Here is a 12,989-nt window from a genome sequence, read left to right as displayed (position 1 = left end):
GGGGTCCCTGGAGCACGACAAGTACCCTCCGGGGCAGGCTGGAGGGCACGGTCCCCTCGCTTACATTCGCCAGAGGAGGCAGACGCGGATAGGGTGCCTGGCGCTGTTCTGAGCTCCTTCCATGTCTTACGGACAAAGGTCCCACGACAATTCAATGAGTTTTACGGATGACGACCCCGGCCCTCGGTGTCCTAGCCGTCGGGAATCTCAGGGTCCGGGGCTGCGGGGAGCGGACAAACCTGTGCTAAGGGTACAGCCCGTGTGAGGGGCGCTCACTCAGTTACCCAGGGGTCAGGAGGGACCTGGCAGCTGGTGTGGGGGTGTGAAGAAGAAACGGGGTCGGGGTAGGGGAGTGTGCAGAGGAGAGGGGAAGACAACCGACACCTGCTTGCTTCTTTTTCTCCTAATTCCTGATTCTTAGGAAAATTGCGCCTGTGTTGGAGAAGGGTGGAGTGGGGAGCTGGTAGGTGGGGGAGGAGGGAAAAGCTCAGGCTCGGACACCAGAATCCAAACTATGGAGTTCAAGAAATTCCAAACTCTACCAGCGCCAGCCCACCGCCCGCAGATCTGGCCCATCTTGCCCCTCCCTGCTGCATGGTGTGGGCGGGCCGACGGGCTCAGGCCCCTCAGACACGGAGCTCTCCCGCGCAGATCAAAACCCAGGCAGGAAACAAGGTTCCCACACACTTCTGCTGGGGCAGAACCCGCCTCCCTCCCGTTCCTCACCACGCCTCACCCCGCCTTCCCCCACCTTTCTCTTTTTAGTTATTTATTGAGAACTTTTTTTAGCTGAGCATTTCTTTTTAGAATATTGTTTGGCACCAAAATAACTCAAACCATATTTTTAATCTTTCTCATCTATAACTAATCAGTGAGATGCAAACAGTGACACATGAGACAGCAAGGGTCTAGGATATATTTGTTAGGTTTGGATATTCGTTAAATGGATTGGGGGAGTGGATAAAAGCGTGAACGAATTCACACTAAAAGGAAAAATAAATGATTTCAGACCAACAGATGTCCTGTTACATAGTACAAAGGAAAGAGTGATACTTGCTCTGTATTTTAATCTACCTAGTCAAATAAGGTGAATCATTTGGGGTCTGAATTATCCAGATGAATCCTAAACACAAGCTAAATAATTTGCTGTATAGTAACTGTCAAATCTGCCCCTTAGTTTGCACTGTGTGAATAAAGCACTATGTCTGTTCAATTGGCAGTCTCCTAACTTGGGTTTGGTGCACTGTTTGACTGCATTCTGGGAACGTTCTTCAGCCTAACCTTTCAGCTCACCCTTCCTTCCTTCCTTCCTTCCTTCCTTCCTTCCTTCCTTCCTTCCTTCCTTCCTTCCTTCCTTCCTTCCTTCCAAATTGAGTTAATATAATCAGATTCATCTCATCTACTGATTTTTAAATTTTAATTCATACTTTTAATCCTCACTCAAGGACATGTGGGGTTTTTTTTTTTTCAAATTTTTATTTATTGATTTTAGAGAGAGGAAGGGAGAGAGATTCTTGTGTGTGCCCTGACCAAGGATTGAACCCACAACCTTGGTGTATTGGCACAATTCTCTAACCAACTAAGTGACCCATCCAGGGCCATGTGCCCCCCTCCCTACTGCCCCCACCCCTCAAACCCCAACATCCTGTGGCCTCCTCTTCATTCTTCCTGGCATGGATCCCTCATGCCTTGAATGTGTGTGGATATACTTTTTCATAAGTGGGCTTTTATGTTTTAAGTGCAGACGATGGCTGAGTCTGGCATTTCTTATAGCCCAGGTGTCATGGAGGAATTCATACCCGCTACTTATAGATAAGGAAAACTGGGCAATATCAGCCAGTCTTACAATTTACAAAAATAGAATTAAAACCCAAAAAAGATAAACTGAAAAAAAACCCCTGACAAAATGGAGGGCTAAAGATTTGAACAAATATTTCACAAAGATATACAAATAGTCAGTGCTCAACACCATCAATCATCAGGAAGATATGAATAAGTCTACAATTAACTACTATTATGCACTCAGTATGATGGCCAAAATTTAAAAGACTGACAATACCAAGTTTGACAAAGATGTAGAGCAATTGGAACACTCACTATTGCTGCTGGCAGTGGAAAATGGCACAACTACTTTGGAAATAAGAGTCTGGCAGTTTTCTATAATACTGAACATAGAACTTAATCAAAATTAAAAACTTTTGTGCATCAAAGGACACAATCAAGAGAGGGAAAAGACAAGCCTCAAAATGGGGGGAAATGTTTAGAAATTACATATCTAATAAGGAATTAATATCCAGAATATATAAAGAACTCCCCAAACAAAACAACAACAAAGCAATTTAAAAATGGGCAAAGTATTTGAATAAGCATGTCTCCAAAGAGGATACACAAACAGCCAATGAGCACATGAAAAGATGCTCAATATAACAAATTATTAGGGAAACGCAAATCAGAACCACAGTGAGATACTACTCCACACCCACTAGGATGACTATTACTAAAAAAAATTCCCAAACATAAAACAAGTATTGGTAAGGGTGTGGAGGCACATATAAAGTGGTACAGTTTCTGTGAAAAACAGTATGCTATTTCCTCAAGAAATTAAACAGAATTACCGTATGATCCAGCAATTCTACTTCTGAGTATATATTTAAGAGAAGTGAAAGCAGGAACTTCAACAGACTTTTGTGCACCTACGTTCATAGCGGTATTATTCACAATAGCCAAAATGTAGAAGCAACCTAAGTGTCCACTGACTAATGAATGGATAAACAAAATGTGATATGTACATACAATGGACTACTATTCCACCCTAAAAAATGAAATTTTGACACAAGATCTAACATGAATAAACCTTGAAAACAGTATGCTAACAGAAACAAGCCAGACACGAAAGGACAGATACTGTATGATTCCACTTATTTGACCTAGAACACTCAAATGTATAGTGACAGAAAGTAGAATGATAGTTCCCGGGGGCCGAGGGGAGAGGGAATGGAGAGTTATTGTTTAACGGGAACAGATCTTCAGTTGGGAATGATGGAACATCTCTGCAGACGGATAGTGGCGACGGCTACACAACGATGTAAGTGTACTTAATGCTGCTTAAATGTTCACTTTAGAACGGTTAAGAGGGCAGACTTCACATTATGTATATTTTGCCACAATAAAAAAATGATTTAAAAAACTATTCATAAACCTACCTAATGACTCAGAAATTTCACTTCTTCAGTGACCTAAAAGAAATGAAAACAAAGACTTGTACAAGAATGTCTTAGCAGCTTTATTGATAATAGCTCCAAACAGCAAATAACCCAAGATGTCCATTAATAAAAAGGCTAAATCAGCTGTGTATATGTGGTGTATATGTGTAAAGATATATCATTGAAGCCACTCATCTGGTTGTTGGCTACACAGTTTGTTTACTACTGTTGGCTACTACGAGGTTGTTTTACTTCAGCTCCTAGTCCTCCTTCAGCCCCACAGGGTGAGTTTTCCTACTCATCCCAAAATTTTGACCTAAAGGCAACGCTGAGCATTACTGAAACCTTTGAAGTTCATGGCTGCCTTTGTTAGGACTCCTCTGTCCTCCTCTCAAAAGGAAGACCCCATGGTTTTCTACGTTTAGTCTTTAAGACCTGCCATCTTGTGTCTGGTCCAATAGGTTTGGCTCCAACCATTGCCATAATTGACAGAGGAACTACCCCATCTTCTCAGCAGGAGCGCTTGGGGTAACCAGCATAGCTAGGTCCCAGTTGTCATCTCTCTAGTGGTCCTAGTTCTATTTTGTCTTTTCCATGTTTCAAGTTAGGATCCTTTGGCCGCCATCACTCAGGGTCTCTGTGAGCCCTGATTAGTGCCTGTCTTGAGGGTAACCCCTGAGAGGTACAGTCTTAAATGCCAGGCACTGTCACAGGTCTCCCTCTGCAGTGGCAGGCTGAGCACTCTATTCCATATAGTGTTGAGGGCATGGACCCTTAAGTCACACAATCTGTATTTGAATCCCAGCTCTACCACTTACTTAGGTCACATCACTGTGCTTCCGTTTCCTCATCTGTTGAAGGAAATAGTAATGCTACTTACTTCATAGGGCTGGCATGAGGATTAAATTAGTTAAAATGAAGTAAAGTTCTCAGTGCCCAGCTCATGCTGAACAGTGTATAATGTGTTATTTTTACTTACTTACCACTGCGTTTCCCATTTTCTTCGAAAGATTTTGTCCTCAAAAGAGAAGTGAGAGAAAAAATTAATGCATTCTCTATCAGTCAGGATGCAGAAACCACACCAGTAATTTGAACATGGAGCATGCCATATAAAGAATTGTTAATTAATAAATGAGAGTGAACTAATAAAAGTGGTAAATAGCACTTTAAAGAATACAAAATAACATATCCTGGGATCAGCCACTGCCCCCAGGGATGGCACAGAAAACCCACAGGAAGAATAAACTTGGAAATGGCCCTCCCTCCCTGCCAGAACTCATTGGTGAGGGCGTGGTGGCGGCCCACGGGAAGGCAGAGGAGTTCGCCGAGGCGCTGCAGGCTGGGGTTGGCAAGCAGGAAACTGTGTGCTGGGTGATGGCAAAATCTCACTGGGAAGTCGCCCACTGGCAGCTGTGCTGTAGGAACCAGAAGAAAGCTCTGGAACTCGGAAGAGGAGCCCCTAGTGTTCCTCTAGCGCCTTCCACTGACAAGGCCTAACCTTGGCGCTGGCTGACTGGATCACAGAGCAGGGCAGGGAAGGGTGTATTTGGAGCAGAGAAGCACTAAGTTGATAACTGGCACACACCCCATCTATGTTCTCATAATTAAAAATAAAATTAACAGGGGACCTTTCCTATTATTGTTTTATGTATTTAATAGCAGCACAAAGGAGGTGTGATTAGGGTGGCCATGCATGCCTGGTTGTCTGGGACAGTCACAGGCATGCTCGGTGGCCCAGTGTCATTAACACTGCTCCTTTTCACTCTCAGAAATGTCCCTGTTCTGGGGATAAATTATGTGGTCCCACTAGCTTTTGACATCAGTGTCGATCAAGCTATTCTCACTCATAGTAGCTAGAAATACAATACTGTGCACACGCACATGCGCACACACACGCACACGCACACCTGCTTGAAGGCAACAAAGAGCTACGAAGGCAGTCCGAGGGCAGAGGGGCCAAGATTTCAGGGAGAAGAGAAATGCCATGAGGTGAGCATGACGCCCTGAGCCGCTTCTCTCCCTGAAGCATTGGCTGGTTTGTAGGTGGAAGAAACGGAGGGCCTGAAAAGCTGAACAGAAAACAGTAGTTCTCAAGAGTAACATAAGATATTTTTAAAAAATATACAATTGAGTCTCTTAATAAGCATAAAATAAAAAGTCTAAGTGATATGAAAGCACAGTTGTAGTTAAGGTGGCAGCTGCTTTTGTCTTAATGGTACATGTCACAGTTTAGGGCATCTTCGGTCTGATGGAATGTGGTGTATTTGTTCACATGTACGAGTGTCTCTATGGGAGAAATTCCTAGAAGTGGAACTGCTTGATCAAAGGCTATATGTATTTGGTGGATTCTGCTGAACTGTCTTTAAAACAAAATAGAATAGTGTCCTTTTCTGCACACTCTTAAGAACATCAGTGTTACTGATCTTTTTTAAAAAATATAAAGGGTCTGACAGAAGTAAGGCCTGCCTGAGTGTGGTTAGTAAGGCAATAAAATGGATGTAATAATTTATAGTTTTAATTTGAACATTTCACCTAAAATGTCATAAAGTGTGTTTGAGTGTGATATTATGTTATGGAATTGCATGCTTATGATTTAGTAATAAAAAAGAGTGTTATTTGTGCCAGACCCTGTATTTTATTGATCAAGCTATTACAATAGTCCCAATTTTCCCCCTTAGCACCCCTTTACCTGGTACCTCCATTCCTTCCAGCAATTCCCCCCTTAGTTCATGTCCATGCGTCATGCATGTAAGTTCTTTGGCTTCTCCATTTCTTACACTATTCTTAATCTCTTACTATCTATTTTGTTTCTACTGATTTTGCTTCTTAATCCCTGCACTTTTTCCCTCATTCTCCCGCTTCCTCCTCTCAGCTGATAACTCTCCAAATGATCTCCATATCTATGATTCTGTTCCTGTTCTGGTTGTTCGCTTAGTCTGTTTTTTTAGATTTAGTTGCTGATAGTTGTGAATGTTGCCATTTTAATGTCCATAGTTTTGATCTTTTTTTTTAAACTTCTAATTTTTTTTTATTGTTCAAATACATTTGTCTCCATTTTCCCGCCATCACTTTCTCCTGCCCTACCCACCCCCACCTCCCACCCTCAATCCTTCCCCACTTTGGCTTTGTCTATGGGTCCTTCATACATGTTCCTTGATTTGACCCTTTCCCTTCTTTTCCCTATTACCCCCTCCTTCCTTCCCTCTCGTTTCTGTCAGTTTGTTTTCTCTTTCAATGTTGCTGATTATATTTTTCTTGCTTGTTTGTTTTGTTGATTATGTTCCACTTATATGTGAGATCATATGGTATTTGACTTTCACCCCCCGGCTTATGTCCCTTAGCATAATGCTCTCCAGTTCCACTCATGCTGTCGCAAAGGGTAGTAGCTCTTTCTTTCTTTCTGCTGCGTAGTAATCCATTGTGTAAATGTACCATATTTTTTTGATCCTCTCATTTATTGATGGGCACTTAAGTTGCTTCCAGCACTTGGCTGTTGTAAATTGTGCTGCTATGAGCATTGGGTGCATAGGTTCCTTTGAATTGGTGTTTTGCGATTCTTAGGGTATAATCCCAGCAGTGGAATCGCTGGGTCAAAAGGCAGTTCCATTTTTAGCTTTTTGGGGAAATTCCAAACTGTTTTCCATAGTGGCTGCACCAGTCTGCATTTTCACCAAGAGTGTACTAGGGTTCCCTTTTTTCCACAACCTCACCAGCACTTGTTTGTTGATTTGTTTATGATGGCCATTCTGACTGATGTGAAGTGGTATCTCATTGTGGTTTTAATTTGTATCTCTCTGATGTCTAGTGATGCTGAGCATCCTTTCATATGTCTCTGGGCCGTGTGTATGTCCTCCTTGGAGAAGTGTCTGTTCAGTGTCCTTTACCCATTTTTAAATTGGATTGTTTGTCTTCCTGGAGTGGAATTGTGTGAGTTCTTTATATATTTTGGAGCTCAAATCCTCGTTCAAGGTATCATTTGTAAATATATTTTCCCACATGGTTGGTTCCCTTTTCATTTTGCTGATGTTTTCTTTAGTCATGCAGAAGCTTCTTTTTTTGATTGGTTCCCATTTGTTTATTTTTTCCTTTATGTCCCTTGCTCTAGGGGACATATCGGTGAAAATATTGCTGCATGGAATATCTGAGAGTTCCCTGCTTATGTTCTCCTCTAGGACTTTCATGGTGTTGTGACTTGTATTTAAGTCTTTTATCCATCTTGAGTTTATTTTTGTGTATGATGTAAGTTGGTGGTTGAATTTCAATTTTTTGCACGTAGCTTTCCAGCTCTCCCAACATCATTTGTTGAAGAGGTTATTTTACTCCATTTTAAACTTCTGTCCCCCTTGTCAAATATTAATTGACCATAGAGACATGGGTTTATTTCTTGGTTCTCTATTCTGTTCCATTGATCTATGTGTCTCTCATTATGCTGGTACCAGATTATTTTGATGCAGTGGCCTTGTAATATAGTTTGACTTTTTTCTTCTTTCTCAAAATTGCTACAGCTATTTGGGGTCATTTATGGTTCCATATACATTCTTTAAATGTTTGTTCTATGTCTGTGAAATACATCATTGGTATTTTAATAGGGATTGTGTTGAATCTATAAATTGCTTTGGTTGTATGGACATTTTGATAATGTTAATTCTTCCAATCCATGAACACAGTATATGCTTCCAGTTATTTCTGTCTTCTTTAATTTCTTTCTTCAGTGTTGTGTAGTTTTCAGAGTACAGGTATTTTGCCTCCTTGGTTAAGTTTATTCCTAGGTACTTTATTTTTATTGTTGCTATAGCAAATGGGATTTTTTTTCCTGATTTCTGATTCTGATATTTCCTTGTTGGTGTTCAAAAATGTCTTTGATTTCTGAATATTGACTTTGTATCCTGCTGTTTTGCCAAATTCACTTATGTCAAGTAGTTTTTTGATGGGGTCTATGGGATTTTCTATGTACACTATCATGTCATCTGCAAACAATGACAGTTTTACTTCCTCCTTTCCAATTTGGATGCCTTTTATTTCTTTTTCTTATCTGATCGTTGTGGCTAGGACTTCCAATACTATGTTGAATAGAAGTGGTGAAAGCAGACAATCTTGTCTTGTTCCCAATATTAGTGGGAAAGATTTTAGTTTCTGTCCACTGAGTATGATGTTGTCTGTAGGTTTTTCATATATGTTTATTATGTTGAGGTATGCCCCCTTTATTCCTACTTTGCTGAGTATTTTTTATCATAAATGGTTGCTGTACCTTAGCAAATGCTTCTTCTACATCTATTTTTATGATCCTGTGATTTTTGTCTTTCTTTTTGTTTATGTGATGTATTACTTTTATTGATTTGCGAATATTATACCATCCTTGCATCTCTGGGACGAATCTCACTTGATCGTGGTGAATGATATCTTTATGTATTGCTGGATGCAGTTTGCCAATATGTTGTTGAGGATTTTAGCATCTATGTTCATCAGCACTATTGGCCTGTATTTTTCTTTCTTTGTTGTGCCTTTATCTGGTTTTGGGATTAGGAAGATGCTGGCCTCAAAAAAAGGGTGTGGGAGTCTTCCCTCTTCTTGGGTTTTTTGGAATAGTATGAGGAGGACAGGGGTTAGCTCTTCCTTAAATGTTTTGTAAAATTCTCCTGTGAAACTGTCCAGTCCAGGGCTTTTGTGTGTTGGGAGTTTTTTGATTACTGCTTCAATTTCACCAGCTGTTATCTGTCTGTTCAAGCTTTCTACTTCTTCTTCATTCAATGTTTGAAGGTTATATTTTTCTAGATATTTGTCAATTTCATTAAGGTTTTCAAATTTCTTGCCATATAATTGTTCATAGTAATTTCTTACAATCTTTTGTATTTCTGTGGTATCAGTTGTAATTTCTCCTCTTTCATTTATGATATTATTTATTTGGGTCCTCTCCCTTTTTTCCTTGATGAGTCTGCTTAAAAGCTTGTTGATTTTGTTTATCTTTTCAAAGAAACAGCTCCTGGATTTATTGATTTTTTGAATTTTTCTTTTAGTCTCTATGTCATTCAATTCTGCTCTGATCTTGATTAATTCCTTCCTTCTATTTGCTCTGGGATTAGTTTGTTGTTGTTTCTCCAGTTCTTGAAGCTGTAGGGTTAGGTCGTTTATTTGAAATGTTTCTATCTTTTTTAGGTAGGCCTATATTGATACGAACTTCCCTCTCAGGACTGCCTTCCGTGTGTCTCATAGGTTTTAGACTGTTGTGTGTTCATTTTCATTTGTTTCCGGAAACTTTTTGATTTCTTCTTTGATCTCATTATTGACCCATTCATTGTTTAATAGCATGCTATTCAGCCTCCATGAGTCTGAATGTTTTTGAGTTTTTCCCTTGAGGTTGGTTTCTATTTTGAAGCCCTTGTGGTCCGAGAAAATGCTTGTTATGATTTCAATTTTCTTGAATTTGTTGAGGTTTGTTCTGTGTCCTGTCACATGATCTATCTTTGAAAATGTTCCATGTGCATTTGAATGCGTATTTCACTTCTTTAGAATGAAAGGTTCTATATGTCAGTTAAGTCCATTTGATCTAATGTGTCACTCACTTCCACAATATCCTTGCTGATGTTTTGTTTGGAAGATCTATCCATTGTTGACAGTGGAGTGTTAAAATCCCCTACTATCAGTGTGTTACTCTCTGTATCTTTCTTGAAGTCCTCCAAGATTTTCCTTATATATTTGGGTGCTCCTATGTTGAGTGCATATAGGTTTACAATGTTTATGTCTTCTTGATGGATTCTTCCTTTGAGTATGATGAAGTGTCCTTCGGGGTCTCTTTTTATGGCCTTTGTTTTGAAATCTATTTTGTCTGATATAAGTATTCCTTCCCTGCTTTTTTCCCTGTCCATTTGCTTGGAACATTTTTTTCCATCACTTTACTTTCAGTCTGTGTAGGTACTTTGTTCTGAGGTGGGTCTCTTGTAGGCAGCGTATGTGTGAGTCACTTTTTCTTGTCCATTCAGCTACCCTGTCTTTTGATTGGAGTATTTAATCCATTTACATTTAAAGTTATTATTGATAGGTACCTATTTATTTTTTTCCCTTTGTAGTGGTGTTCCTCTCTTTCTCACTCTTTTTCTTCATCTTCTTAAAGCAGTCCTTTTAGCATATTTTGCAGTGCTGGTTTGGTAGAGGTGTATTCTTTTAACCTTCCTTTGTCTGGGAAACTATTTTGCCTTCCATTTTAATTGAGAGCTTTGCTGGGTAGAGCAGTCTTGGTTGCAGGCCTTTGCTTTTCATTCCTTGGAATATTTCTTGTCATTCCCTTCTGGATTGTAGTGTTTCTGTTGAGAAGTCAGCTGCTAGCCGTATCGGGGCTCCTTTGTATGTTACTTCCTGTTTCTCCCTTGCTGCCTTTAGGATTCTCTGTTTGTCTTTGATATTTGCCATTTTAATGATGATGTGTCCTGGAGTGGGTCTCATTGAATTCCTCTTGAATGGGACCCTCTGTGCTTCCTGGACTTGTGTGGCTTTTTCTCTCTTCCAATTAGGGAAGTTTTCCATCATTACTTTTTCAAACAGGTTTTCTATCCCTTGCTCCTCTTCTCCTTCTGGTATCCCTATTATATGGATATTATTACATTTCAGGTTGTCCTGCATTTCCCTAAACGCCTCTTCATTCTTTTTGAGTCTTTTTTTTCATTTTCTTGCTCTTTCTGGGAGCTTTTTTCTACCTGTCCTCCAGCTTGCTGATTCAATCCTCTGCTTCACTGAGCCTGCTTTTGGTTCCTTCTACTATGTTCTTCAGTTCAGAAGTTGTATTCTTCATTTCCTTTTGCCTCTTATTGATGGTTTCTGTGTCCTTTTTCACGCTGGTATAGTTTGTGATAAGTTCCTCATAGTTTCCCTGTAATTTTTTTGTAATTTTCTCCGAGCTCACTGAGCTCATTGAGCTTCTTTAGAATCATTATTTTGAAGTCAATATCTGATCATTTACTTGCCTCTATTTCATTTAGTTCTCTTTCTGGGGATTCCTCCTTTCCCTTCAATTGGAGGCTATTTCTTTGTCTTCCCATTATTCGTGAGACTCTTCTTTCTTGCTTCTGCCTCTTAAATTGACCTGTCTTGATTTCCTGACTTTGTGGTGTGAACTTCTATGGTAGGAGACCACTGTTTTTTCTTATTGGATCTGCCACTGATGATGTCAGTGTTGACCCTGTCTGACCTTAGGCAGTCTGTTTGAGACTTCCAGGAATCTACTGTCTGTGACTGTCTCTTTCAGTTGTTAACCTAGTCACTTTGTACTCAGCAGTCAAGCTTAGGCACCATAGGGTGGGGCAGATACCTTCCTGGGGGCAGGGTTATTGTGTCCTCTCATGCTGCTGCCGCTCAGGGAAGTGGTCTGCCTGAGCAAGATGGCTGCTTCCATATGGGGGAGGAGTCAGCACTGGGATCCTGCCAGTTATTCCCTCAGTTCTCTCCCCAAAGCCTCTGTCTCCAGTCTCTCCCCAAGTGCCTCTAGACCACTCTGTCCCCACCTTTGCTGGAGGCCAGGGTTAGTGGCTGCAAATAAAAACTTGTGTATTGGTCTTTTAAATGGCTCTTTTCATCTCCAGCAGCCTGTCTCTGGCAGAGAGGAACCCTGCTGCTTATTGCAGCTAGCTGTTATCTGTGTACTTTTTGGGCTCTGGTGCCACAGGCTGGAGTCCCCCATATATGGTTTAGACTGCACTCTTCTCAGGGGGATCCAACTGGCCATTTAGCCCGTGGCCACCCAGCCTACCTTCTCGAGTCTCTACTGCATTCCTTACCAGTCAGCTTGTGCTAAAGCTGATTCTTCTGTCTGTCCGAGGATATAAGGCTCCTCTCTCACTATTGTTCAGTTGTTTCTTCAAGGTATTTGTTGTAATTATTAGTTGTAATTCCAGACTGGTCCTGGGAGGAGGTCAGTGTGACTTCCATTCCCTCCTCCACCATCTTGCCAGTCCTCAATGTTCACATTTTGGAAGCCGGATAGACAACATGTGAATGTGTTATTCCAACTACTTCCTCAATATTGACCTAGGTTACCAGTGGTGCCTGTTGTGACTGAGCCCTGATCTTCTTTTTCTTAAATAAGTCCCTTCAGTATTTCAGGTAATAATGGCTTGGTGATGATGAACTCCTTTAGCTTTGCATTGTCTGGTAAGCACTTTATCTGCCCCTCAAATCTAAATGATAGAGTAATCTAGGTTGTAGGTTCTTGCTTTTCATCACTTTGAATACTTCTTGCCAGTCCTTCTACCTTGCAAATTTTCTTTAGAGAAATCAGCTGATAATCTTATGGAAACTCCTCAGTAGGTAATTCTCTGCTTTTCTCTTGCTGCTTTTAAGATTCTCTCTTTATCTTTAACCTTCAGCATTTTAATTATGATGTGTCTTGGTGTGATCCTCTTTGGGTGCAATTTGTTTGGGACTCTCTGTGCTTCCTAGACTTGTGTGTCTATTTCCTTCACAAATTAGGGAAGTTTTCTTTCACTATTTTTTCAAATAAGTTTTCAATTTACTGCTCTTCCTCTTCTTTTGGCATCCCAATAATTTGGTTGTTGGTATGTTTGGAGATGTCCCAGAGGCTCCCTATTCTATCCTCACTTTTTTGAATTCTTTTTCCTTCTTGCTGTTCTGGCTGAATGTTGATTTCTTCCTTATGATCCAAATTGTTGATTTGAATCCTGGCTTCATCCCTTCCATTGTTGTTTCCCTACAGATTTTTCTTTATTTCACTTAGTGTAAACCCTCATTTTTTCCTGGATCTTTTTTATGCTGTTGCTGTACTCAGTAACTTCTTTGGGT

Source organism: Pteronotus mesoamericanus, unplaced genomic scaffold, assembly GCF_021234165.1.
Source record: "Pteronotus mesoamericanus isolate MK-2021 breed Mesoamerican mustached bat unplaced genomic scaffold, CSHL_Meso_final contig_101, whole genome shotgun sequence".
In the NCBI taxonomy this organism is placed as follows: domain Eukaryota; kingdom Metazoa; phylum Chordata; class Mammalia; order Chiroptera; family Mormoopidae; genus Pteronotus; species Pteronotus mesoamericanus.
The sequence above is the reverse complement of the archived record's forward strand: the minus strand, read 5'-3'. Positions refer to the sequence as shown.